This window comes from Mustela nivalis (assembly GCF_964662115.1).
Source record: "Mustela nivalis genome assembly, chromosome: X".
Lineage (NCBI taxonomy): Eukaryota > Metazoa > Chordata > Mammalia > Carnivora > Mustelidae > Mustela > Mustela nivalis.
The window spans coordinates 99,675,249-99,700,724 of NC_139040.1; the positions used below are offsets into that span (position 1 = coordinate 99,675,249).

Sequence of the window (25,476 nt, forward strand, 5' to 3'; positions counted from 1 at the left end):
AACAGAATGTGGCCATCATCTGCAACCATACCAATTCCTAAGCAGCTCATAAGGACAGTGAACTCCCCTGATTGGGTACTCCATGTTTATAATTGGTTCTCCTTTTATGTATTTGTACCAATAGTGGTCATCATGCAGACTGCCTTTACAGGGTCACCTACAAAACAACATTGTCATTCTAGAATCCCAGGAACCCACACTGCAGTCATTATCAAAGGGAAGTTGGTATGTGGAATCTCTAACAGTGTTGCCAAGCACTGTTTCCCTCAACCTGTCTCCACGGTCCCAATATTTAGAACGGAACTCCTTACCTTCCCAGGATTGTCCTTACTTCTACTTAGTGGCTATGACTTTGGATTCCAATTCTGATCCTGTTGTTTTCTTATCCAAGGGCATAGACCCTGGCAATGTTCTTGGGATGTGCTTCCTTTCTTCCCAATTTCTTGGCTACTCATCCTGGCTCCTGCCCCATTGGCTCTGACCCAGGTTTACTCTTCAAGCCCTTTAAGGAGAAGCCATACATCAGTCATCTCAGATAGCTCCTTCCTACTTCCCCCATATGTCCACAAAAGCTTTCTAAAAACCCTCTCTTCTCTTAACCCTATAAGAAACCAAGCTTCAGGGATGATCATGGATTTGTTCCTTCCCTCAATCACTTCTTCCTAGCTGGTTCAGATTACAGGGGTCAGGCCAAATTGAACCTATAAACACTCCTTCAGCCCACTGGGTACTGGAGATAATGTGCAGTGGATTGATGTTAGTGACAGTACATGGAATGGTGGGAAACACCCTGAATGGGGTTAGAAGATGTCACCATGTAACTTGAGATGAGCCCTTGAACAAGCCATTCCATTCTTTAAACCTAGATAGCCTCTGGGGTGCCTCAAGGTCTCCTAGCTCAGATTCCTGGTTCAAGAGGTTCCCCCCCAGGACTATGAGCAACTGATTCACTGCTGCCACTGCATTCTCTACTACCCCTAGAAGACTGCCAAGTTACTTAACTGTCGCATAGAGGCCTCCAGCGTCCCGGGGCCAGCACTCACAGTAGCCTTCTAACAAGGGCTCACTCTGTTTCAGTTTAATTCAAACATCACAGAGGTAGATAGAGAGAGCAACCAACAGAGTGGCCAGCCAGGTCTCTGATGCTCTTCAGACCCCAATTAAAACAGATATCCTATATGTATGTGTTTATGACTTCCAGGTGTTTAAATCCACAGGACCATAGCCTCTTTCAGCAGAAGTCTGGCCCTTGAAATATCTTTCTGGGCATGGTTATCCAGAGATTACCTTTACTTTTCTCTTCTTGTGCTTCATCAGCAGGGGACATGGCCAGGATTTGGGCCACACGCACAGTCCGAATTCATCTGCATGTTTATCACCTAGAACAGAAGTTGGCAACCTTTTTCTGTAAGAGCTAGACGGTGAATACTTTTGGCTTTTCAGACCCATATAGTCTCTGTCAACCACTCAAGTTTTCAACTGTGCCACTGTAGCACAAAGCAAACCATACATCTACAAGTAGGGTGGTTGTACTCTAATAAAACTTTATTTACAGAAACAACTCAGGGGCCAGATTTGGCCCAAAGGCTGTCTGTTGTCTACCCCTAGCCTAGCACTACCCATCACCACCTGGAACTGGTTATCTAGCTCTTCACTAGATGCACCTGGGTTTGGGAACTAAGTCAGATCCCTTTGTGGTTGTCCCTTTTGTTTGTATAATCTTGCATGGCTGGATCATTAATGGTTGAGTTAGGACACAATCTGCCTGACGACATTTAAGGACAATGAATACCCTGGTCCTGCACATCGACTCACTTTATTTTGCTTATCAATAGATTACTGCTATTCTTGACCACCATTTGCCAGGAGCATTCTCCCTGAAGGCAATATTTTAGGGGATGAGGGCACTGCAGTGCTATCTAAACTGAGTACATTGTTCTTAGGCTGAATTTCAGCAGTGACCTCAGTGACTCCAGTTCCAGATGGCCGCCATATGTCCTAGTACACGTGTGCTAATAGCCTCTGTTAGAAGGAGAAAAAGTTTCCATTTCGCCTCCCTGCTTCCACCTCTGGTCCCCAGGGCACCCCAGGCCCCAGCTTTCTGTGTTTTCTGCAACGTGTTGCTGAGCTCAGTTCAGAGCAGAAGGGAGGGGGGACAGTATTAGGGAAGGAGTGCAAATTTTGGAGCCAGAGAAACCCGGGTCCAAATTCTAGCTTAGCTCACAACATGAGTTCTTCATCTGTTACAGAGGAAGAGTAATGCTACTGCCTACTTTATAGGACTTCTGGGAGGATGAGGTAACAGAGAGGGTGTGAAAGTACTTTGGGAAGACAATTTGGTTAGTACTGCTGTTACTTCATCAGGTGGTGATAAGCTTAGCCCCTCCCTGCACCCCACTGTCATTGTTCAGGGATGTTTCCTGTTGCATGGAGAAAGTTGGGAAAGAAGAATCTCCAGCTGAGACATGACGAATGTCTGGCAAATGACCTCTCTGCACAAGTCCTGGTTCCCTGTCACACAGTGGCAACTAAAACCTCACCTTGATGTCCAGTACTCTGACAGACGTACATTTAAGTGTCTTTGCAAACATTATCTCATTTCTTCTTGCTACAGCCCTGAAAGGAAAGCCGAATATGTATTACCACCTCCACCATCCAGGGCAGAAAACTGAAGGAAAGGGCCTCTAAAAGAATTTCCAGAAAGCATCCATCAGTTTGTTTTCTATAAAGTTATGAAACTTTCCTGTCACCAAAAGAAAGACCTGCTGGGATTTCTCCCAGTTCTATTTTTCATTAAAAATATTTGTTTGGAATGCAACTCTAGATGTTCCATGCCTGGCCCTTTCAGTGGCATCTGTCACCCTGCTTCTTGTCAGTGACTTACCTGGAAGCTGCATTTAACCCAGAAGAAGCTGGTAAAGGTTTGTGGAAGTGGGGAGGAGGGGAAGAGAAGCAATGGCTTTTATCACTAAAATAAATGCCAAAAAGAAAAACTGACTTAATTCAGAGCTTATTTAGTATTTTGAAGGGAGAAAAAAGTAAAAACAAGATCCTGGTTTAGTTGTGTGCTTGCCCAAGCATTGATTTTTGCCTCAGAGCTCTGAAAATGTCTACGAGGTCAGAGTAGAAGCCTTAACTGCATGTCTCCTCCTCTCATAAAGCTTTATGATGAGGCAATGTCTTTCTGGACTCCCAAACTAAAGTTGGATTGGACGCATGGAGAAGAATCACATGCCCTTCCTACTGGCCAAGCCAGGTGTGATGCTGAGAAGCCACGGGCTTTCCAGGTGTACCCAGGTCAGCATGGCACACAGCTGTTATCTTCTCATCAGTTAGCATGTTCCAAGTGTGGGTCAGTTTTTATCCCATTTTAATATTTTCAAACCTGGTATCTTAAACCGTTGCTACAAGGGGATGTAAACCTCAGAAATTAACCTACTGCGTATGTGTGTGTGTACACATATATACATATACACACATACTGTGTATATGTGTATGTGTATATATATACACACACAATATATATACACACACACACATATATGCACACACAAACATATCACTTGTACATGCATATATAATTCTAATAATATTATTATAGGGGCGCCTGGGTGGCTCAGTCTGCCTTTGGCTCAGGTCACGATCCCAGGGTCCTGGAATCGAGCCCCACATTGGGCTCTCTGCTTGGCTGGGAGTCTCCTTCTCCCTCTGCCCCTTCTCCTCCTTGTGCTCTTTCTCTCAAATAAATAAAATTTTAAGAGAAATAATATTATTACAGATATATTACATATAATATACATATGCATATTTATGCACTTTTTAAAAAGATTTTATTTATTTATTTGACAGAGATCACAAGTAGGCAGAGAGGCAGACAGAGAGAGAAGGGGAAGCAGGCTCCCTGCTGAGCAAGGAGCCCAATGCGGGGCTTGATCCCAGGACCCTGGGATCGTGACCTGAGCAGAAGGCAGAGAATTTAGCCCACTGAGCCACCCAGGTGCCCCTATTTATGTAATTTTTAACAATATTATTTATTTCATTTTTATTTGAGTCGACAACAAACTCACGTGTTTCAAGCAAAAACTAATTAAAACCTCCACTTCCTCCCACTCCCCAGTCTCCCCCCTCCTGCATGTTATTACTGCACTGTAGCAAATCGAAGACATGATCGGTTTTGAGATGTATCATTTTATGTACTATTAAGAAAGAAAATAATATGGTGGATTATAATTCTAAAATGCCACATAATGGAAGACACCTTCCTATTTCACAGATATCCAAATGAGAAAAACATGTATGTCTTAGAACCCATGAAATAGGGTGGTCTCCTTGCACACATTTTCTAGTTCCTTTATGCATATATAAGCAAGTACAAGTACAGATGTCAGCTCTGCATCCTAAAGAGAGCAGAGTACCTAATGGTCTCCTTGTTGTTTTTTTCACTTTGAAGTCTATCTCAGAGGTCAAATCATATTAGTATGTAAAGATCGCCCTCGTCCGTTTTTATGGCTGCATGCTATTCTATTGAACAGATGTGGTATAATATGTCTAATCAGTTCTCTATTGTTGGAAATTTAGGTTTTGTCCAATCTTGTGCTCTTTCAAATAATGCTGTAACAGATAGCCTTGCATGTATGCTATTGCACAAGAGGCAAGGATTGCTATAGGATTAAAGTGTGAAAGTTGAGGGCACCTGGGTAGCTCAGTCCGTTAAGTGTCTGCCTTATCTGTCAGGCCATGATGTCAGGGAACTGAAATCAAGTTCTGCATGGGGATCCCTGCTTAGCAGAGAGCCTGCTTCTCCCTCTGCCCCTCCCCTGCCATGCTCATGTGCACTCTCTTTCTTTCAAAGCTACATAAATTTTTTAAAAATCTCTTTTAAAAAAGTATGAAACTTGAAGAGCTGGGCATTTGTAATTTTGATGAATTTTACCAAATTATCTGCCATGGGGGCTCACACCAAATTTGCCTATTCCCCATAGCTTTGCCAACAAATAGTACTTTGTTCTTTTTTTTCAAATCTGATAGGTCAAAAGAAATGGGATCTTACATCCAGATGGCCAATAGACACATGAAAAAGTGCTCCACATCACTCAGCATCAGGGAAATACAAATCAAAACCACAATGAGATATCACCTCACACCAGTCAGAATGGCTAAAATTAACAAGTCGGGAAATGACAGATGCTGGCAAGGATGTGGAGAAAGGGGAACCCTCCTACACTATTGGTGCGAATGCAAGCTGGTGCAACCACTCTGGAAAACAGCAGGGAGGTTCCTCAAAAAGTTGAAAATAGAGTTACCCTACGACCAGCAATTGCACTACTGGGTATTTACCCTAAAGATACAAATGTAGTGATCTTAAGGGACATGTGCACCTGAATGTTTATAGCAGCAATGTCCACAATAGCCAAAGTATGGAAAGAACCTAGATGTCCAAATGGATAAAGAAGATGTGGTGTGTGTGTGTGTGTATGTATATATATATATAATGGAATACTATGCAGCCATCAAAAGAAATGAAATCTTGCCATTTGCAATGATGTGGATGGAACTAGAGGGTATTATGCTTAGCGAAATAAGTCAATTAGAGAAAGACAATTATTATATGACCTCTATGATATGAGGAAGTTGAGAGGCAGTGTGGAGGGTTTGGGGGGAGGAAAAGAATAAATGAAACAAGATGGTATTGGGAGGGAGACAAACCATAAGAGACTCTTTTTTTTTTTTTTTTTTAACTTTTTATATTCTTAGGTAAGTAGACCGCTGCCATTTTTTTTTTTTGTTTTGTTTCTTAGGCCTGAATCTTTTCTTTCTTTCTTTTTTTTTTTTTAAGATTATTTATTTATTTGAGAGAGAGAGAGCATGAGAGGGGAGGTCAGAGGGAGAAGCAGACTCCCCACGGAGCTGGGAGCCTGATGTGGGACTCGATCCCGGGACTCCGGGATCATGACCTGAGCCGAAGGCAGTCGCTTAACCAACCGAGCCACCCAGGCGCCCCCCATAAGAGACTCTTAATCTCACAAAACAAACTGAGGGTTGCCAGGGCGAGGGGGCTAGGGAGAGGGACATGGGGTTATGGACATTGGGGAAGGTATGTGCTATGGTGAGTGCTGTGAAGTATATAAACTTGGCGACTCACAGACCTGTACCCCTGGGGCTAATAATATATGTTAATAAAAAACTAAAAAATTTAAAAAAAAGAAATGAGATAATAGGATCGTGTTATTTCATATTTCTCATATTATAAGTGCAGTTAGCCATTTTTCCTAACTCTTAGAGCCATTTCTATTTCCTTTTCTGTGAACTGTCTGCTTATACCTTTTGTCTATGTTTCTATTAGCTTGTTGTGCTCATTGATTTCTTTTCAAGTAGATCTATACTTTGTGATATGAGTGGCAACTTTCCTGCTAGTTTGTCTTTATTTATTGGTTTGTTTTAGTTCGTGTATTGTACTTTTTGCCATGCCAACAGTTCAGTCTGATTTTCAGGTAACTAAACTTGTCAACCTTTTCTTTTATGGCTCCTGGATTGCAAATCATACTGACAAAGGCCTTGCTTACTCCAAGGGTATGCAAGAATTTCCTCTTTTTTTCTTTAATAATCTTGAAGATTTCATCTTTCTGCATTTAGATCTTGGATCAGATTTGGATTTTTTCCTATTATATGATATGAGGACTGGATTCATTTTTATTTTTAACTCAATAGCTAACCTGTTGTCCCAATGCCATTTATTATTTTGTTTTATTTTGTTTCATTCTCTTTTAGAGAGGGAGAGAGCCAGGGTGGGAGAGAGAGAATCCCAAGCAGGTTCCACACCCAGTGAGGAGCCCAATGTAGGGCTTTATCTCACAACTCTGAGATCATGACCTGAGCCAAAATCAAGAATCAGACACTCAACTGATGGAGCCACCCAGGCAACCCATCCCAGTACCATTTATTAAGCAATCCATCATTTCCCACACTCGTTTGAGATGCCACCTTTATAACTAAATTGCTATATGTATTTGTCTCCATCTCTAGACTTTTCAACCCATTCCATTGTCTTGGGTCTTCCTATCTATAAGCTACCTATATTTTTAAACTAAGTGCAGTTCTAATTTCAGATGTACAGTCTAAAATCACTCTCAAGGATGGGCCACTCTGAAAGCCCCCACCTGAAAACCCATCTTTGAGACAACCCATCTTGTTTTATAGGCTATACAATAAAAAACAACTAGGAGAATTACTCTGTTCAGTGAAGGCCTCCAGGGAACACTTGGTGACATGACATGGCTGCTGTTTGATAGAATAGTAATATTGATCATTACAGTTTATTGCTTACAGCTCCAGAGGTACACACCAGAACCCTACACAGAAATGGTCAGTGCCTCTTAGCAATGGTCTCCAGTGTGGCTGGCTTACTTACCAAGAGACCTGCAGATGTCCCTAGTTCCAGCCCCACTTCCCAGCTTCCCTTGCAGCCTTCATTTATCTCCTTCTTACTCAGCAAAGCCACCATTTCATCCAGGACTGTAAGGCTTCTAAGATAATCAAACACATGGCCTCATAAAATTCTGGGCCCCTCTGTCCTAAAGGCCTCAAGGCTGGAATAGCAAACCTAAGTTTCTTTGCCTTCAGTATATGGGAAATTTCAACTCAGACTGGTGAACTATAACATCATTTCCAATGATCTCTGCCTTCTGATATTTGTGTTCCTTTGTAGTCCCCTCCTACACGGCATCAGAGCTGGTATGCATGACCAAGAGAATAAGCAGACATGACAGCGTGTGACTTCTGTGTAGGTCATGAAGGCATTACAGCTTTTCCCTTGGTCGCTGAACTCCTTGCTCTACAAAAGGCAGCTGCCATGTCCTGAGGACACTCAAGCAGCCCCGTGGCATGACCCATATGGAGAAGAACCTCGGTCCCTGGCCAATAGCCAGCACCAACTCAACATCCATGTGAGACAATCAAACTGAATGGTGGCAATAGCCCCAAATAACACAGGAGTGCAATCTCATGAGGGAACTTGAGTCAAACACCACCCAGCTGAGCCATTCCTGAATCGCTGACCCACAGAAACCATGCAAAATAATAAACAATGACTGTTATTTTAAGCCATGAAGCTTTGGGGTGATTTGTTTTACAACCTTAGATATGGGCCATAAAGCCAACAACAGGAGCCCAACATCTGGTCTCTGTCTTCAATGTTCTGGACAGAGAGCCTCACAAGGTCAGGCACATTGGAAACCCTTGAGAAACAGTCATCATCATTGTTAATAGTATTCTTTCATTACTACTATTCTTCTACTGATCGTGCTGTGTTGACTGTGGAGTTTCACAGCTCATTCTCTCTCCAGACTGTGAGTTCCCTCAAGGCAGTGTCTTGGTGCCGTTTATCTTTGCCTCTTCAGCTACTGGGCACCACCCAGGACAAGGTAGAGACTAACATGTGTATCTTAGCGGGGTGGCCTGTGAAAGGGTAAAGGCAAATTCAAGTCCAGATACTTGAGCCACATGGGCATAGAACAGGGATATTTTTTGTAGTGCAGGAAAAGGACCATAGAAAACAGGACAGAGCCAGGCTCTGGGGAAGAAGGCAAGGCAAGAGTTTGTCGGGATGTGTGGAGGGCAGGGCAGCCCCGGCCAGGTTGTCCAGATCCTTGCATGAGAGGTTCTACTTTTCTTTTAATGAAGGAAGTTCAAGTTCCCCTACTGAACTCTCTGCCTTTGGTGGGATCTTCTGAGTGTAAAAGATCCTCACTTGTCGCCAGCGTAGGTGGCACCTTGGACCAGTCCACTAAACTCACTAAGCCTTAATTTCCCCTTCTGGAGGCTGAGGCTAACAACAGCCACATGTGAGACTCGGGCACCCCGAGGGTTAAACATGATCAGGCCGGGAAAGTGCTTAGTGGCCTGGCAGGCATGTGGAAAGAGGCCAGGAAATGTCCGCCACTAATCACATGGCAAGAAAGTCTTAGTGAATACCATCTTTCATTTGCGGGTATCTTGATGCCAAAGCATTTCAATGATTCTCAAGCTTTTCTGCCTCATTTGCTGAAGGAACCAAGGCCGACTCACGCGCGCTCACACACACACACACACACACACACACACACACCCTTCCTTCTGGAAGAGGTTAACTATTGTGACCGGTACAATTAGCCCCTTTCCATCTGATAACAGCCCCATCTAAGGAATTCACAACCGTTAATTAGAGGCACCCGGCAATCTTGTGAGGGAGGAAAATTATCGCTCTGACTCTACACGTGTCTGAAGCAAGTTGCTCTGGGGTAACCCCAGTCACAGAGCCCGGGCCTGAGCAGGGACGGAACAGGATGGAGCCTGCCAGCCCGCAGCCCCTCTACACCGCCTCTTCCCTCTCCCAGGGCTCCAGGGGGCTGACTGGAGGCCCTGCAGTTGTAAGTTCATTATTAAATCATTTCTCACCGAAAGAAGAAAAGGACTCGAAGCTCCACACACCGTGGTTTTTAAAATGCTAGTCTCTCTTCAATAGAAATTGAATTCACTGATGTAGCCCAGGGAAAAGCGAGCTCCTTCCTCCCCTCCAAATGATTCTTTCAGGGTAATATAGCAGTTAAACCTTCAGGTACATAATAGCACGCCGGTCTATTAGCTAAGGCGATTTTATTCTTCAGCTTGCAGCTTCTTGCCTGACAGTTGTCACCTAGACAACCATGTCCCCATGAACTCAAGAGGAGACTGGGGGCGGGGGGTGTCCTCTGAGGAGACAGCCAGCCTGATACATCAAATCTTCTGGTGCAAAGGAGCCATTCTTGGCTTTGCGATGTGGAACACACTAAATAATGCATTCGACTGTTGTGTCTTCATCCTTCCATCCCCACCACCGCAGGCCCCTCCTTGCCTGTGACCTTGAAACACTCCCTGAGCTTCATGCCTTCCCATTCTCCTGTTCTCAGCAAATCTGGTTTGGTGTGAATGTGTGTGTGTGTGTGAGTGTGTGTGTATGCAGAACAACTTTCCAACCTTGCAGCTTCTTCACTATGGTTTTTATTTTGAAACAAAAGAACTGCAAGGGCAGAAAGTTCTCGGTGACAATGGGTGAGGAGACTAATCAGACAGAAGCCCTGCCAGCCTCATGTAACCCAGTGAGGAGGAGCCATTGTGCTCTGCCCCCACCTGGGAAGGGCCAGGCCCTGAGGCAGGAAGGGAGAGCCATCCCTCCCGGCCTCAAACCACAAGGACACTATCAACTTAGAGCAGCCAGGGAGCAAGGGGAACACAATAACGGTTACAGGACAGAGGCCCAAAGTGGCACTTTCCTCACACACCTCAAGCAGGGTGGCAAGGGCAATGAGGGCATTGGTGGCCAACTGTGGTCCCTCCCAGGACTGGGATGAGAAAGCCTGGAAGGTCCTGTGAAGACAGCCAAGAGATATAATGTGATGTCTGCTGAACTGAGGCATCTTGAGGGAGGGGCTGGTTACTCATAAGCTGGGCACATTTGTGATGGGGGGGAATGCATCTAACTCCACGGGCTGGCCACTCACTCAATGCCTACGTGTTCTCCTGAACTCTCTTCCAGACCCTATTGGTTAAGCACTTCCTGGAGGGGCTTGCAAGATGACGACTGTGGGGGAAGAAGGATGCTTCTTTGAATATACCCATCTGTCCCAAGCAGTCCATGCAGCAAACAAGCAAGCTATCCTGTCAGGTCTTAATTTGGGCCTTTTTGGCTACCAAGACCCCACAAGCTAGACCGTGGCTTTCTCCTTGACAGTTCTCATGGCTATGGTGTGCCTAGGGTCCCTCTGTATGGGAATCAGTCGGTGGCATGCGGGAGCTAGCTCATAACAGCTCACAAGAGCTGACTGTGTGTATCTCTTCTCAGCTCCATGTTTGGTGGCATCACGCAGGCAGCTTAAAATTAGGCATTGTTGGAGTATCTATACCACAGAGATCAGCTACAAATCAGGGCCTTTGTTCATTGTTTAAAAGCTGGCTTAGCAACATACTTCTAGAACCACCTATCCCCCAGGTCCCAAAAATTCTGGTTGATCCATGATGTTAAGATAGGATGACACCATCCTCCCCAACAGAACACCTGCCCTGAGTCTGGTCAGTCAGAGTGCTCCATCCTCTTGGCCATATAATGTGATACAGGATGGGTTTGTGACACACCATAAGCCAATCAAAGCCTTCCTTAAGATTTTAACCAGAGGGCCATCTGGGTGGCTCAGTTAGTTAAGCCTCCCACTCTTGATTTTGGCTCAGGCTGTGGTCTCGCAGTTGTGGGACTGAGCCTCACATCAGGCTCTGTGCTCAGTGCAGGCTCTGCTTCAGAGTCTCTGTCCCTCTCACTCACTCTCTCTCAAATAAATAAATAAAATTAAAAAAAAAAAAGACTTTAACCAGAGCTATGAGGGGATAATGCCCTTCTCCTGCATTCAGCAGGAATAAGAATCCTGTAAGCCTAATATTGCCATTTTTTCGGTCTCTTCGCAGACAATAAGGCCAACACAGAAGAGAGCACGAGCAAGAGATGGACAGAAAACAGGGCCCTAATTGCACTGTTTGTACACCTAGAGATATATTACTTCTTTTTTTTTTCTTTTCTTTCTTTCTTTCTTTTTCTTTTTTTTCTTTTTCTTTTTTTTAATTTGATCCACCCATTAAAGGTAAGTGGAAAATTTATTGTAAAGTCATTGACATACAAAAATACAAAGGTAATATTTTTGCTATATATTGAGAAGTTTGAATATATATCTCTGAAAAATTTCTTTTTCTATTTCCTCCTATAAAATTTTCCACTTTCTTTTTTTTTATTTAATTTTTATTTTTTATAAACATATATTTTTATCCCCAGGGATACAGGTCTGTGAATCACCAGGTTAACACACTTCACAGCACTCACCAAAGCACATACCCTCCCCAATGTCCATAATCCCACCCCCCTTCTCCCAAACCCCCTCCCCCCAACAACCCTCAGTTTGTTTTGTGAGATTAAGAGTCACTTATGGTTTGTCTCCCTCCCAATCCCATCTTGTTTCATTTATTCTTCTCGTACCCACTTAAGCCCCCATGTTGCATCACCACTTCCTCATATCAGGGAGATCATATGATAGTTGTCTTTCTCTGCTTGACTTATTTCGCTAAGCATGATACGCTCTAGTTCCATCCATGTTGTCGCAAATGGCAAGATTTCATTTCTTTTGATGGCTGCATAGTATTCCATTGTGTATATATACCACATCTTCTTGATCCATTCATCTGTTGATGGACATCTAGGTTCTTTCCATAGTTTGGCTATTGTGGACAATGCTGCTATAAACATTCGGGTGCACGTGCCCCTTTGGATCACTACGTTTGTATCTTTAGGGTAAATACCCAGTAGTGCAATTGCTGGGTCATAGGGCAGTTCTATTTTCAACATTTTGAGGAACCTCCATGCTGTTTTCCAGAGTGGCTGCACCAGCTTGCATTCCTACCAACAGTGTAGGAGGGTTCCCCTTTCTCCGCATCCTTGCCAGCATCTGTCATTTCCTGACTTGTTTATTTTAGCCATTCTGACTGGTGTGAGGTGATATCTCATTGTGGTTTTGATTTGTATTTCCCTGATGCCGAGTTATATGGAGCACTTTTTCATGTGTCTGTTGGCCATCTGGATGTCTTCTTTGCAGAAATGTCTGTTCATGTCCTCTGCCCATTTCTTGATTGGATTATTTGTTCTTTGGGTGTTGAGTTTGCTAAGTTCTTTATAGATTCTGGACACTAGTCCTTTATCTGATATGTCATTTGCAAATATCTTCTCCCAGTCTGTCAGTTGTCTTTTGATTTTGTTAACTGTTTCCTTTGCTGTGCAAAAGCTTTTGAACTTGATGAAATCCCAATAGTTCATTTTTGCCCTTGCTTCCCTTGCCTTTGGCGTTGTTCCTAGGAAGATGTTGCTGCGGCTGAGGTCGAAGAGGTTGCTGCCTGTGTTCTCCTCAAGGATTTTGATGGATTCCTTTCGCACATTGAGGTCCTTCATCCATTTTGAGTCTATTTTTGTGTGTGGTGTAAGGAAATGGTCCAATTTCATTTTTCTGCATGTGGCTGTCCAATTTTCCCAGCACCATTTATTGAAGAGGCTGTCTTTTTTCCATTGGACATTCTTTCCTACTTTGTCGAAGATTAGTTGACCATAGAGTTGAGGGTCTATTTCTGGGCTCTCTATTCTGTTCCATTGATCTATGTGTCTGTTTTTGTGCCAGTACCATGCTGTCTTGATGATGACAGCTTTGTAATAGAGCTTGAAGTCCGGAATTGTGATGCCACCAACGTTGGCTTTCTTTTTCAATATCCCTTTGGCTATTCGAGGTCTTTTCTGGTTCCATATAAATTTTAGCATTATTTGTTCCATTTCTTTGAAAAAGATGGATGGTACTTTGATAGGAATTGCATTAAATGTGTAGATTGCGTTAGGTAGCATAGACATTTTCACAATATTTATTCTTCCAATCCAGGAGCATGGAACATTTTTCCATTTCTTTGTGTCTTCCTCAATTTCTTTCATGAGTACTTTATAGTTTTCTGAGTATAGATTCTGTGTCTCTTTGGTTAGGTTTATTCCTAGGTATCTTATGGTTTTGGATGCAATTGTAAATGGGATTGACTCCTTAATTTCTCTTTCTTCTGTCTTGCTGTTGGTGTAGAGAAATGCAACTGATTTCTGTGCATTGATTTTTATATCCTGACACTTTACTGAATTCCTGTATAAGTTCTAGCAGTTTTGGAGTGGAGTCTTTTGGGTTTTCCACATATAGTATCATATCATCTGCGAAGAGTGATAATTTGACTTCTTCCTTGCCGATTTGGATGCCTTTAATTTCCTTTTGTTGTCTGATTGCTGAGGCTAGGACCTCTAGTACTATGTTGAATAGCAGTGGTGATAATGGACATCCCTGCCGTGTTCCTGACCTTAGCGGAAAAGCTTTCAGTTTTTCTCCATTGAGAATGATATTTGCGGTGGGTTTTTCATAGGTGGCTTTGATGATATTGAGGTATGTGCCCTCTATCCCTACACTTTGAAGAGTTTTGATCAGGAAGGGATGCTGTACTTTGTCAAATGCTTTTTCAGCATCTATTGAGAGTATCATATGGTTCTTGTTCTTTCTTTTATTGATGTGTTGTATCACATTGACTGATTTGCGGATGTTGAACCAACCTTGCAGCCCTGGAATAAATCCCACTTGGTCGTGGTGAATAATCTTTTTAATGTACTGTTGAATCCTATTGGCTAGTATTTTGTTGAGTATTTTCGCATCTGTGTTCATCAAGGATATTGGTCTATAGCTCACTTTTTTGGTGGGATCCTTGTCTGGTTTTGGGATCAAGGTGATGCTGGCCTCATAAAATGAGTTCGGAAGTTTTCCTTCCATTTCTATTTTTTGGAACAGTTTCAGGAGAATAGGAATTAGTTCTTCTTTAAATGTTTGGTAGAATTCCCCCGGGAAGCCGTCTGGTCTTGGGCTTTTGTTTGGAGATTTTTAATGACTGTTTCAATCTCCTTACTGGTTATGGGTCTGTTCAGGCTTTCAATTTCTTCCTGGTTCAGTTGTGGTAGTTTATATGTTTCTAGGAATGCATCCATTTCTTCCAGATTGTCAAATTTATTGCTGTAGAGTTGCTCATAGTATGTTCTTATAATAGTTTGTATTTCTTTGGTGTTAGTTGTGATCTCTCCTCTTTCATTCATGATTTTATTTATTTGGGTCCTTTCTTTTTTCTTTTTGATAAGTCGGGCCAGGGGTTTATCAATTTTATTTCAATTTATTTATCAATTTTATTTCAAAGAACCAGCTTGATTTGTTCTATTGTTCTATTGTTTTTTTTGGTTTCTATTTCATTGATTTCTGCTCTGATCTTTATGATTTCTCTTCTCCTGCTGGGCTTAGGGTTTCTTTCTTGTTCTTTCTCCAGCTCCTTTAGGTGTAGGGTTAGGTTGTGTACCTGAGACCTTTCTTGTTTCTTGAGAAAGGCTTGTACCACTATATATTTTTCTCTCAGGACTGCCTTTGTTGTGTCCCACAGATTTTGAACCATTGCATTTTCATTATCATTTGTTTCCATGATTTTTTTCAATTCTTCTTTAATTACCCAGTTGACCCATTCATTCTTTAGAAGGATGCTGTTTAGTCTCCATGTATTTGGGTTCTTTTCAAACTTCCTTTTGTGGTTGAGTTCTAGCTTTAGAGCATTGTGGTCTGAAAATATGCAGGGAATGATCCCAATCTTTTGATACCGGTTGAGTCCTGATTTAGGACCGAGGATGTGATCTATTCTGGAGAATGTTCCATGTGCACTAGAGAAGAATGTGTATTCTGTTACTTTGGGATGAAATGTTCTGAATATATCTGTGATGTCCATCTGGTCCAGTGTGTCGTTTAAGGCCTTTATTTCCTTGCTGATCTTTTGCTTGGATGATCTGTCCATTTCAGTGAGGGGAGTGTTAAAGTCCCCTACTATTATTGTATTATTGTTGATGTATTTCTTTGGTTTTGTTATTAATTGGTTTATATAGTTGGCTGCTCCCACGTTGGGGGCATAGATATGTAAAATTGTTAAATCTTCTTGTTGGACAGACCCTTTGAGTATGATATAGTGTCCTTCCTCATCTCTTATTATAGTTTTTGGCTTAAAATCTAATTGATCTGATATAAGGATTGCCACTCCTGCTTTCTTCTGATGTGCATTAGCATGGTAAATTCTTTTCCACCCCCTCACTTTAAATCTGGAGGTGTCTTCGGGCTTAAAATGAGTTTCTTGGAGGCAACATATAGATGGGTTTTGTTTTTTTATCCATTCTGATAGCCTGTGTCTTTTGACAGGGGCATTTAGCCCATTAACATTCAGGGTAACTATTGAGAGATATGAATTTAGGGCCATTGTATTGCCTGTAAGGTGACTGTTACTGTATATGGTCTGTGTTCCTTTCTGATCTACCACTTGTAGGCTCTCTCTTTGCTTAGAGGACCCCTTTCAATATTTCCTGTAGAGCTGGTTTGGTGTTTGCAAATTCTTTCAGTTTTTGTTTGTCCTGGAAGCTTTTAATCTCTCCTTCTATTTTCAATGATAGCCTAGCTGGATATAGTATTATTGGCTGCATGTTTTTCTCGTTTAGTGCTCTGAAAATATCATGCCAGCTCTTTCTGGCCTGCCAGGTCTCTGTGGATAAGTCAGCTGCCCATCTAATATTTTTACCATTGTATGTTACAGACTTCTTTTCCCGGGCTGCTTTCAGGATTTTCTCTTTGTCACTAAGACTTGTCAATTTTACTATTAGGTGACCGGGTGTGGGCCTATTCTTATTGATTTTGAGGGGCGTTCTCTGAACCTCCTGAATTTTGATGCTCGTTCCCTTTGCCATATTGGGGAAATTCTCCCCAATAATTCTCTCCAGTATACCTTCTGCTCCCCTCTCTCTTTCTTCTTCTTCTGGAATCCCAATTATTCTAATGTTGTTTTGTCTTATGGTGTCACTTATCTCTCGAATTCTCCCCTCGTGGTCCAGTAGCTGTTTGTCCCTCTTTTGCTCAGCTTCTTTATTCTCTGTCATTTGGTCTTCTATATCACTAATTCTTTCTTCTGCCTCATTTATCCTAGCAGTGAGAGCCTCCATTTTTGATTGCACCTCATTAATAGCATTTTTGATTTCAACTTGGTTAGATTTTAGTTCTTTTATTTCTCCAGAAAGGGCTTTTATATCTCCCAAGAGGGTTTCTCTAATATCTTCCATGCCTTTTTCGAGCCCGGCTAGAACCTTGAGAATTGTCATTCTGAACTCTAGATCTGACATATTACCAATGTCTGTATTGATTAGGTCCCTAGCCTTCGGTAGTGCCTCTTGTTCTTTTTTTTTCTGTTGAATTTTTCAGCCTTGTCATTTTGTCCAGATAAGAGTATATGAAGGGGCAAGTAAAATACTAAAAGGGTGGCAACAACCCCAGGAAAATATGCTTTAACCAAATTAGAAGAGATCCAAAATCGTGAGGGGGGAGAAAGGGGATAAAAAGAGGTTCAAAAAGGAAGAAAGAAAAAAAAAAGAAAAAAGAAAAAAAACGAATTTAAAAAAAAAAAACACCTAAGAAAAATATAAAAAAGAAAAAATATATATATTAGATAAACTAGTAAAAAATCGTTAAAAAAGAAAAAGGTAACAGTTAAAAAAATAAAAATTTACCCGAAGGCGAGAAAAAAAAACAAAAAATGAAAAAGAAAAAAATTAAATTAACTGCAAGACTAAAAAAAATCATAGGGAAAAAGCCATGAGTTCCGTGCTTGGCTTTCTCCTCTGGAATTCTGATGCTCTCCTTGGTATTGAAACCGCACTCCTTGGTAGGTGAACTTGGTCTGGGCTGGATTTCTTGTTGATCTTCTGGGGGAGGGGCCTGTTGTAGTGATTCTCAAGTGTCTTTGCCCCAGGCGCAATTACACTGCCCTTACCCAGGGCCGGGGTGAGTAATCCGCTCGGGTTTGCTTTCAGGAGCTTTTGTTTCCTGAGCGCTTTCCGTAGAGTTCCGGAGGACGGGAATACAAATGGCGGCCTCCTGGTCTCCGGCCCGGAGGATCCGAGAGCCCAGGGCCGCACTCCTCATTGCGCCCTCAGAGAGCAGCGCCCAGTTACTCCCGTCTGCCTGACCTCCGGCCGCGCTCCAAGCTCACTGAGCCTGCGACCGGTTCAAGGTCACCCCGAGCTGCGAGCTTACTGTCGGCTCTGTCTCTGTAGCCAGCTTTCCCGTTCCAATACCCGCAAGCTCTGCGACACTCAGACACCCCCGATCCTTCTGTGACCCTGCGGGACCTGAGGCCACGCTGACCCCGCGTGGGCTTCGCCCCGGTTTAGCCTCTGGAGCGATGTCCCTCAGCGGAACAGACTTTTAAAAGTCCTGATTTCGTTACTCCGCCGCTTGCCGGGAGCCGGCCCCTCCCCCCGGGGTCTATCTTCCCGTCGCTTTGGATTCACTTCTCCGCTGGTCCTACCTTTCAGAAAGTGGTTGTTTTTCTGTTTCCAGAATTGCTGTTCTTCTTCTCTTCGATCTGCTGATGGATTTTCAGGTGTTTGCAATCTTTAGATAAGCTATCTAGCTGATCTCCAGCTAGCTGAAGTAGTCTCAGCCTGCTACTTCTCCGCCATCTTGACTCCTCCCCTTTTTTTCTTTTTATTTTTTTATTTTTTTTAGCTTAAGCTAGATTGAGTTGGGATTTTGTCACTTGCAACCAGAAGAATCCTAATTACAATATATTCCTTCCCTCATACCCTCTTCCTCCAGAGAGCAGCAGATGATGTCAGGGTCCTGCTCATGCCCGCTTGGCACTTGCAGTCCTCATGTAGCTCGATGCCTTCTTACTATAGGCAAATGAGACACTCTTAGGCCACCAGCAGGATAGGCCAGGGCTCTGTGTTTAACACATACAGGGCCAGCTCTAAGCCAATGAGCAGCAGGAGATGGTAGATAAATACCCCAGCTCCCCCGCTCCCCAGGCAGGACTGCAAGGCACATTGCACACCACTTCCCTGAGATCCCCAGCACACCCGACCCTTGGTTACCATGGTGGTAACTTGTTTTGACCCTGAATTGGCTTCCCTCTCTTCCCTGTCTCGCTTCTCCACTCCCTACTGATGCCTCCTGGAATCGCCTCTCAGATAAACTACCTGCACCCAAATCCTTGTTGCAAGGTCAGCTTCTGGGGAAATCCAGCCAAGAGAAATATACTGTTGCCGAAAAAAAAAAAAATCAGGTAATTATGACTAATGATTACTACAACCCAAACTGTTTTGTCCCTATCTTTCTCATCGTCTCTTTATGAAGTTTCTCAGCCCAAGGTGAGTCCTGTTACTTGTTTCCGGTTACCTAATGCCCGGCTGCAGAGTTAGCTTGCAAATGAGGGGAGGGGGGGGGGTGGCCGTTAGGAATAGAAAGCGGGAGGTCACACTCCTGGTTTTGTGGCCATTATCACGAATTCTGATTTGGAGTTGGCCTATATCTGATCCAGGCTACAAAACATAAAAAATCTGCATGTACCCATAGGTTTTCCTGCAGACACCAATGAATGAGGAGCAAAGGTTTTACTAGATTTTTTTTTTTTTTTTCCTGTGAGAAAGTCTGCCTTGGACAGCTGGAGATCCTATCACGTTAAAACGGCTCCCTCCCTTTCACCTGGATTGCTCACACTTACCAAAGGCCGTTGGAGACATCTTAGCCAAGAAACCCATAACTGTCGGGGAACTGTGGGCTGGATTGACCTTTTCCCACAGGGAGAGGCCAACTCTCCCCGGCGGTGTGTGACACTTGGGAGTGTGCCTGCTCATAAACCCAGCCACCGGCATGCGAGTGCGCGTGCGTGATGAGAGCCACGCCCATTCTTCCTGGAGCTTGCGCTCCTTCTACTTCACCAGACATCGAGCTGCCAAGCTTTACAGCTCCCAACACCTAGATACCTGTATTTTTCCAAAGCCTTGGTTTGGGAGTCATTTCCTGATGCGTTACAGCTCCTTTGGACTGAGTATGCTTCCGACGTCAGGGTAAGTGGGTAGGAGGGACTAATTAAACGGATTTAAGTGAAAGACTTTGCGATATCAGATGAAAAGAGTCCAAATCTAAATTGCCGCCGCTAATGCTTCCAGGAATTAAGGATCTTTAAGGAGCAAAACACAGAAGATGGTATGGCATGAGAGAAAACCTTAACTCGGCATGTGAATACCTACATGACAATTCCAGCTCAGTCACTGCCAAGCCATCTGACAGCAGGAACAGTGGTCCTAAATACAGACAATGGGGCTCTATTGCCTGGGTTTAAATCCCAGCTCCACCACTTCCCAGCTGTGTGACCATGGGCAAGTTAAGTAACCTCTCTGGGCTCAGCTGCCTCCTCCACGAAGTGGGGATAGTAATGGCACCTGTCTTGGAGGACGGACATAAGCGTGAAATGAATTCATACCTCTCAAGGGTTCAGAAGAGTGCCTGACACCTAGGAAGCTTCCACAGGTTTTCTCTCCTCAGCGGTCACAATCTCTCTCGGCCTGAGTCTTTTCAGCTGTAAATGGAGGATTCCTACCTGGCCTATATTTTGGGGTTTTATGAGGACAAAATGACACAATGTTATTGGAAGGGAAAATCTGATAAAGCATAATATAAATTTAGGTTGTGATTAAATCAGCTCAAGGTTTTGTGGCCGACGATCCTCTCCTAAAAGAGCGGGGGTGGGCATTTAGAGGCTTGGTTAGTCTTGACTTCCGGGGAAGGAAACAAGAGCTCAGGGAAACACACCCTCCCCTCTACAAGGGTCGGACATATGGCTAGCAGCTGGGATTTATGCAAAGCATTCTTTGAATTAGTCCAAAAGCCCCACTGTTTGGTTATTGCCCCCAGCGCAGCCATAAAACCACAGCTCACAACTGCCTGCAGGTTGTTGTATCCCCAGCCCATGCTCACCCCGGCCCCTTTCAGGCTGCCTAGCCGTGGCCACTCTGAGCTCCCTGGCCCCAGAGCCACCTGCGTGTCCTCTGGCTAACTCAATTTGCTGTCAAAAAGGAGGAAGTAATTAAATGGGGGACATGTCAGTCCCACCACAGGCCCTGGAAAAGTCAATAAAATTTAGTCACCAGAATGGGAGCTGATTTTTAACCACTCTGCTATAAACCATGACACACACAAAAGATGTGAGCTTCAGGTTACATAGGGACCAAGCCCAGGAACCCGGTGCACAGCAGTTTGCCTTCTGTGGGGCAGAAGGAAGGAAAATGGAGTACTACTTACTCCAGTGAAATGTGAGGTGAGAAAGGAAGGGAAGATAATCTTGTTTCTTCCAAAACTCTGTGCCCCGAAGAGACTAGGGGGAGGGGTATTGGCAGTGGTGAAGAGGAGACGAATGGAAAACAGGACAAGATAATATATTGTTACTAGACAGGCCAGTCGGGCTCTGGGAAGCAGTGTATAAGAGACTCAACCATTAGACAGCAGTCCAATTAGCAACGTTGTTGCTGGGTTCTGTTTCACTCTGCTAGTGTCTGAGTGGATTTTCTCAGCCTTTACAAGGCCCTGTCCCTGAGGAGCTGCAGGGAGAAGAGGTTTGGAGGGAAGAACCAGAGCATATGGGAAACAGGATTCTGCTTGGCTGACCTGATGCACCCTGCCCGCCTGGCAGGCTTTTCCCTCGCATCAGTTCCTTTTGTGCTTTGTAAATCACGAACATAAAATCAGTATCACTGACCACTTTGTGAGATTCTGGCTATGATCTAGTAGGGCCAGCATCCAGATTTTGCCAAGAGCAATCACAGTGGCTTGGGGTGGAGAGAGTGGAGAAGGTCTGTGAACAGGAGGCTTCCTTTTCACACATCAGAGACATCACAACAGACCTAGAGTCATAGAAATGTGCTGAATCACTCCATGCCTGGAAACTCAGCTCTTTTTGCAAAAAGGCCTAGGAACACTTTTGTTTCACTTCCCCCCACCAAAAGTCAAAGGTGACTTGTGTTTTTTTAAGATTTTATTTATTTGAGATAGATTGAGAGAGAGCACAAGCAGGGGGAGCAGCGGGCAGAGGGAGAGGCAGGCTCTCCCCTGGGCAGGGAGCCCAGCACAAGACTTGATCCCAGGACTCCAGGATCATGATCTGAGCTGAAAGCAGACTGAGCCACCCAGGTGCCCCAGAGGTGACTTATTTAGGAATTTCAATGAAATGCTAAATGCAAAATGCAGAGCATAAAGCAGCCCACAACTATCTTTTTTTTTTAATTTATTTACTTGACAGAGTGAGATCACAAGTAGGCAGAGAGGCAGGAAGAGAGAGAGGAAGAAGCAGGCCCCCTGCTGAGCAGAGAGCCCGATGTGGGACTCGATCCCAGGACCCTGAGATCATGACCTGAGCCGAAGGCAGAGGCTTAACCCACTGAGCCACCCAGGTGCCCCAGCCCACAACTATCTTAATTAAAGTTAGTAGTTAACCTTCATTGAACACTTCTTACTAATTTTAATCCTCACAACTTTCCTGGATAGTTGGTTCTAATATCATTACACCTATTTTACAGATGAGAAGACTGAGCCCCAGAGAAATGAAGTAACATGCCCAAAGTCATGTGGCTGAAGAGTGGTAGAAATGAGAATTGAATGGTCAGTCACTCAAGATTTACTTCCTGTCAGCTCTCAATGCTAGCAATAGAGGACACTTTCCGGATGCTGGGCAGATTCCCAGAACTTTTCATGTACATTATCTCACTGGATAAGCAAACACATCTCTTGAGGCAGGAGTGCTTGCCCCCAATTTAGAGATGCAGAAACTGACATAGAGGAGGATTAAGTGGCCCTCACAATATTATAGAGGGGGAAATGAAGAGCAGAAGTCGAACACCCCTTCTGGTCTTCTTTTCTCCATACCCCTGAGGCTTCAGTATACTAAGTGTTTACATATGGCAAGCTCCCATCGGCCCTAGTAAAATGTGCAGCACTGCTCTCCAGGAAGAACTCCCTCCTCTGCTTTGGGAGACAAATGTGATGGCTTCCTCACTGACCACATCCACCCTACCAGTGACATGCACTCGTATTTCCTGCGAGGTGGCCACACGTGGCCACGCGGGTTGTTCTGCAAATGGCCTCAGCCCATCTGTGGAGGCACTGTTGACCTTGTAGATGTGGTAAATTTATCATTTTAGTAAGATAATTTTCCAGTAGATGGCAGTAATGTGTCTTGAGGAAGGGGTGGGCACCTCTTCCTAATTCATGCAAAGGCAGTGTAGGGGCAAGTGGGGCCCCTGATGTTGTCTGTTTTAAGTTCTTTTACCCGTAGGAGCAAGATGGCATTGATCCTTCTGTCTTCTGTTCCCGCTTAAGACCTAAAATGGGAGATTTCGCTCTGTAAAAATTCATCTATTGATATTTAAGAAAATGCTTACCAGGCGCCTCGAATGGAACAGTTCTGTACAAGGTAGACCTACCATGGTGAACAAAGGAAACAGTCCCCACTGTCTTTGTTCTGGAAGCTCAGTAAAGGAGCATGGAAGGCATGAAAGGTCAGTGCAGTTTAATTGGCTTACCCTTTCTCTCTATTCTGTACATTATGAGAGCTCACCAGCAATAACAGCTCAACTCTTTGGACTCCTTTGCAGCTAGAAGTTGTCATGGGACCCAGTTCTGCCCATGGGACATAAAGAGTAGTCAATGGACACTCCCTTTTCCCCTTCTCCCTTCTTTCTGGATGGAATACAGATGCTATGCCTGAGTAGCAGCAGTCATCTTGTAAACATAAGGACAAAATGTACTTGCTATAGACAGCAGAGAAAGAGGAGAAAAGGAGCCTGAGTCTGGTGTGGCATTATTGAGCTGTAAGAATGGTGCTGAATAGCCTCTCTTATTTGGGGAGATAAATAAACCCCCATTAAACTACCATCAGCCAAGTTTTTTTTATTACTTACGGCTAAACATGACTGTAACTCACACAAGGAGCCAGACATTAATCAGTATAAAAAAATAAATGCGAATAAATGCCACACTAGAGAAGTACAGAGCACTGTGGAAAGGTAAGCTGAGGCACCTGACCAACTCAGAGGCAATTAAAGCTTTGTGGAGGAAATGACATTGAATCTCAGTAACCAGGGGGTTGGAGTGACATGCCTTTTGGTAGAGTAAAAAAAAAAAAAAAAAATTGGACGAAGGCCTTGACGGGGGAGGAAGCATATACATTGGGGGTAGAGAGAGAGGGACAGTCTACACAGGTACACAGGTAAATCAGCCCCTGAGGATCAAAATTGTGACCTTACCCTCTTTGCTTAGTTCCTTAACCAACAGGATTGACTAACCACCACCAGCTAACCACTCAGGCATCGCCAAGGGGAAGGAATGCTAATGGAGGATTTCCCCTTGGCCTGGCTGAATTAGAAAGGAAATTAAGATCACTCCTGATTATTCACATCAATAGAAGGCAAGGAAGATGCCCAAAGAGGGTCGATATAAAAGTACTGGGAGGATGATGAGTATCCACACAACCTGGCACACCATACATGTTTGTTGAATGAACAAATGATGGCAGTGAAAGTAATTTCAAACTGTGAAATGATGCACCCATCATTACTTCCAGTCTACGATGTGTTGTACCATACTCAATCTTCAATGTCTAGTTCACAAAAGATAACAACAGAAATCCTTTTATGTTCTTGCCAAGTACAGGGTTCAGGATGCTGTCTTCCTATTGGTGAATCTTGGCTTTTGCCCTTTTCTCTGCAAAGGGAGAGGCTTTCTCTGTCGAAAAATCAATCCTCTGAATGCTCGCCTTTCTTCTACTTCCCCTCTACCGGATTCTCCTGACCTTCTGGATCACTTCCTATAAAAAAATGTTTCTGTTTCAAACCCTGGTGAACTATTCATTTGCCTGACCATCACAGACAGATCTTCAGCTCTGCCTCTGGGAATATTGCTTCTCTCTTTCTACTTTCCCCCAGGGAAATGGCAGTCCCTCCATGTCCCACCCCACTTCTCACCATCCTTGCTCCAGCCCACGCTCATCCCACGGGGCCCCACGTGCAGCCTCTTTTTGGCCACACAGTGCTTCTTGCCAATCTTGAATGGCACTCGGCTCCAGCGCCATCTCTCCCCTCTGCCTGAATCACTATACCTGCTTTATTTCCATTTTACTGTGGGCAATAGGCAACCCCTCCCCCAGGAAGCCTTCCCCTACACTCCAGCCACATGGCTTTTCCTCTCCACACTCAGATAACCCTGGGCTATCAGGTCCTGCTCCCTGCTCAGTCTCTCCCACTGGCCAGAGGACTCTAGGAGGTAAGGACTCTGCCATCCTGTTCACTGGTCAATCACCAGCCTTCAAGAACAATTATAACACACGGCAGGCATGGAGTGAATACTTACTGTGGTCACATTATAGCGGATTCCTTTCTATTTTCCACATGATTATAAGCTCCTGGAGGACATGGTTTAGGTATTCTCCATCTTTGCAAACTCCCAACTAGGGACAAAGTCTGACACAGGATAAGGAAAGGGGAGGGTGGACTCCTTACATGTTTAACCTGGAGAAGAGTTAATTGGGTAAGAAGCAGGGAGGACCCACTCTCTGTCTTTAAATATGTGAAAGGCTGCCAAATGGACTAATATAAAGCTACTTCAAGTATGGTCCCCAGACCAGCAGCAACTGCAACACCTGGGAACTCACACTGTTGCTCCGGTCCCACCGCAGACCCACCAAACCAGAAATTCTGGGATGGGACCTGGGGCTGCTTTGAGGAGCACTCCGGAGGGCTGCGATGCATGCTACAGCTTGAGAGAAGACTTGGGCTAATGGTAAGCATATTCTGGGTTAAGAAGGAGACAGTTTTCCATTGAATACACAGAACATTTCTTTATGGGCCTCTCCAGTAATGGCAGAGGCTGCCTTGTTAAGTTCCCCGCAGCTCTACAGGTCCTGGAAAGGCAGAGGAACCTCCCATTAGGCCTCTGTTGGGATTTTATGCCTTGATTATGACACTAT

The 25,476-nt window shown here is 44.0% G+C and overlaps 3 long non-coding RNA genes across 8 annotated transcripts in view; 1 reads left to right on the plus strand and 2 right to left on the minus strand.

Annotated features, from left to right (window-relative positions):
• Positions 1-19,272, minus strand: LOC309856568. The gene is made up of 4 exons (XR_014307287.1): positions 19,183-19,272; positions 2,541-2,616; positions 1,288-1,379; positions 1-502 (listed from the first exon to the last, which is right to left on the minus strand). It is a non-coding gene; the product is annotated as an uncharacterized lncRNA (long non-coding RNA).
• Positions 1-25,476, minus strand: part of LOC309856564 — a 131,941-nt gene that overhangs the window by 38,955 nt on the left and 67,510 nt on the right. The window lies entirely within an intron of this gene.
• The window catches only part of LOC309856561, an 11,472-nt gene continuing 4,477 nt past the window's right edge, over positions 18,482-25,476 (plus strand). Inside the window, exons 1-3 of one of the 4 annotated variants that reach the window (XR_014307270.1) lie at positions 18,482-18,744; positions 19,109-19,528; positions 22,789-23,011. This is a non-coding gene — a long non-coding RNA (uncharacterized lncRNA). The remainder of the gene's footprint in view (positions 18,745-19,108; positions 19,529-22,788; positions 23,012-25,476) is intronic. The other 3 variants (XR_014307271.1, XR_014307272.1, XR_014307273.1) reach the window with 3 other exon arrangements.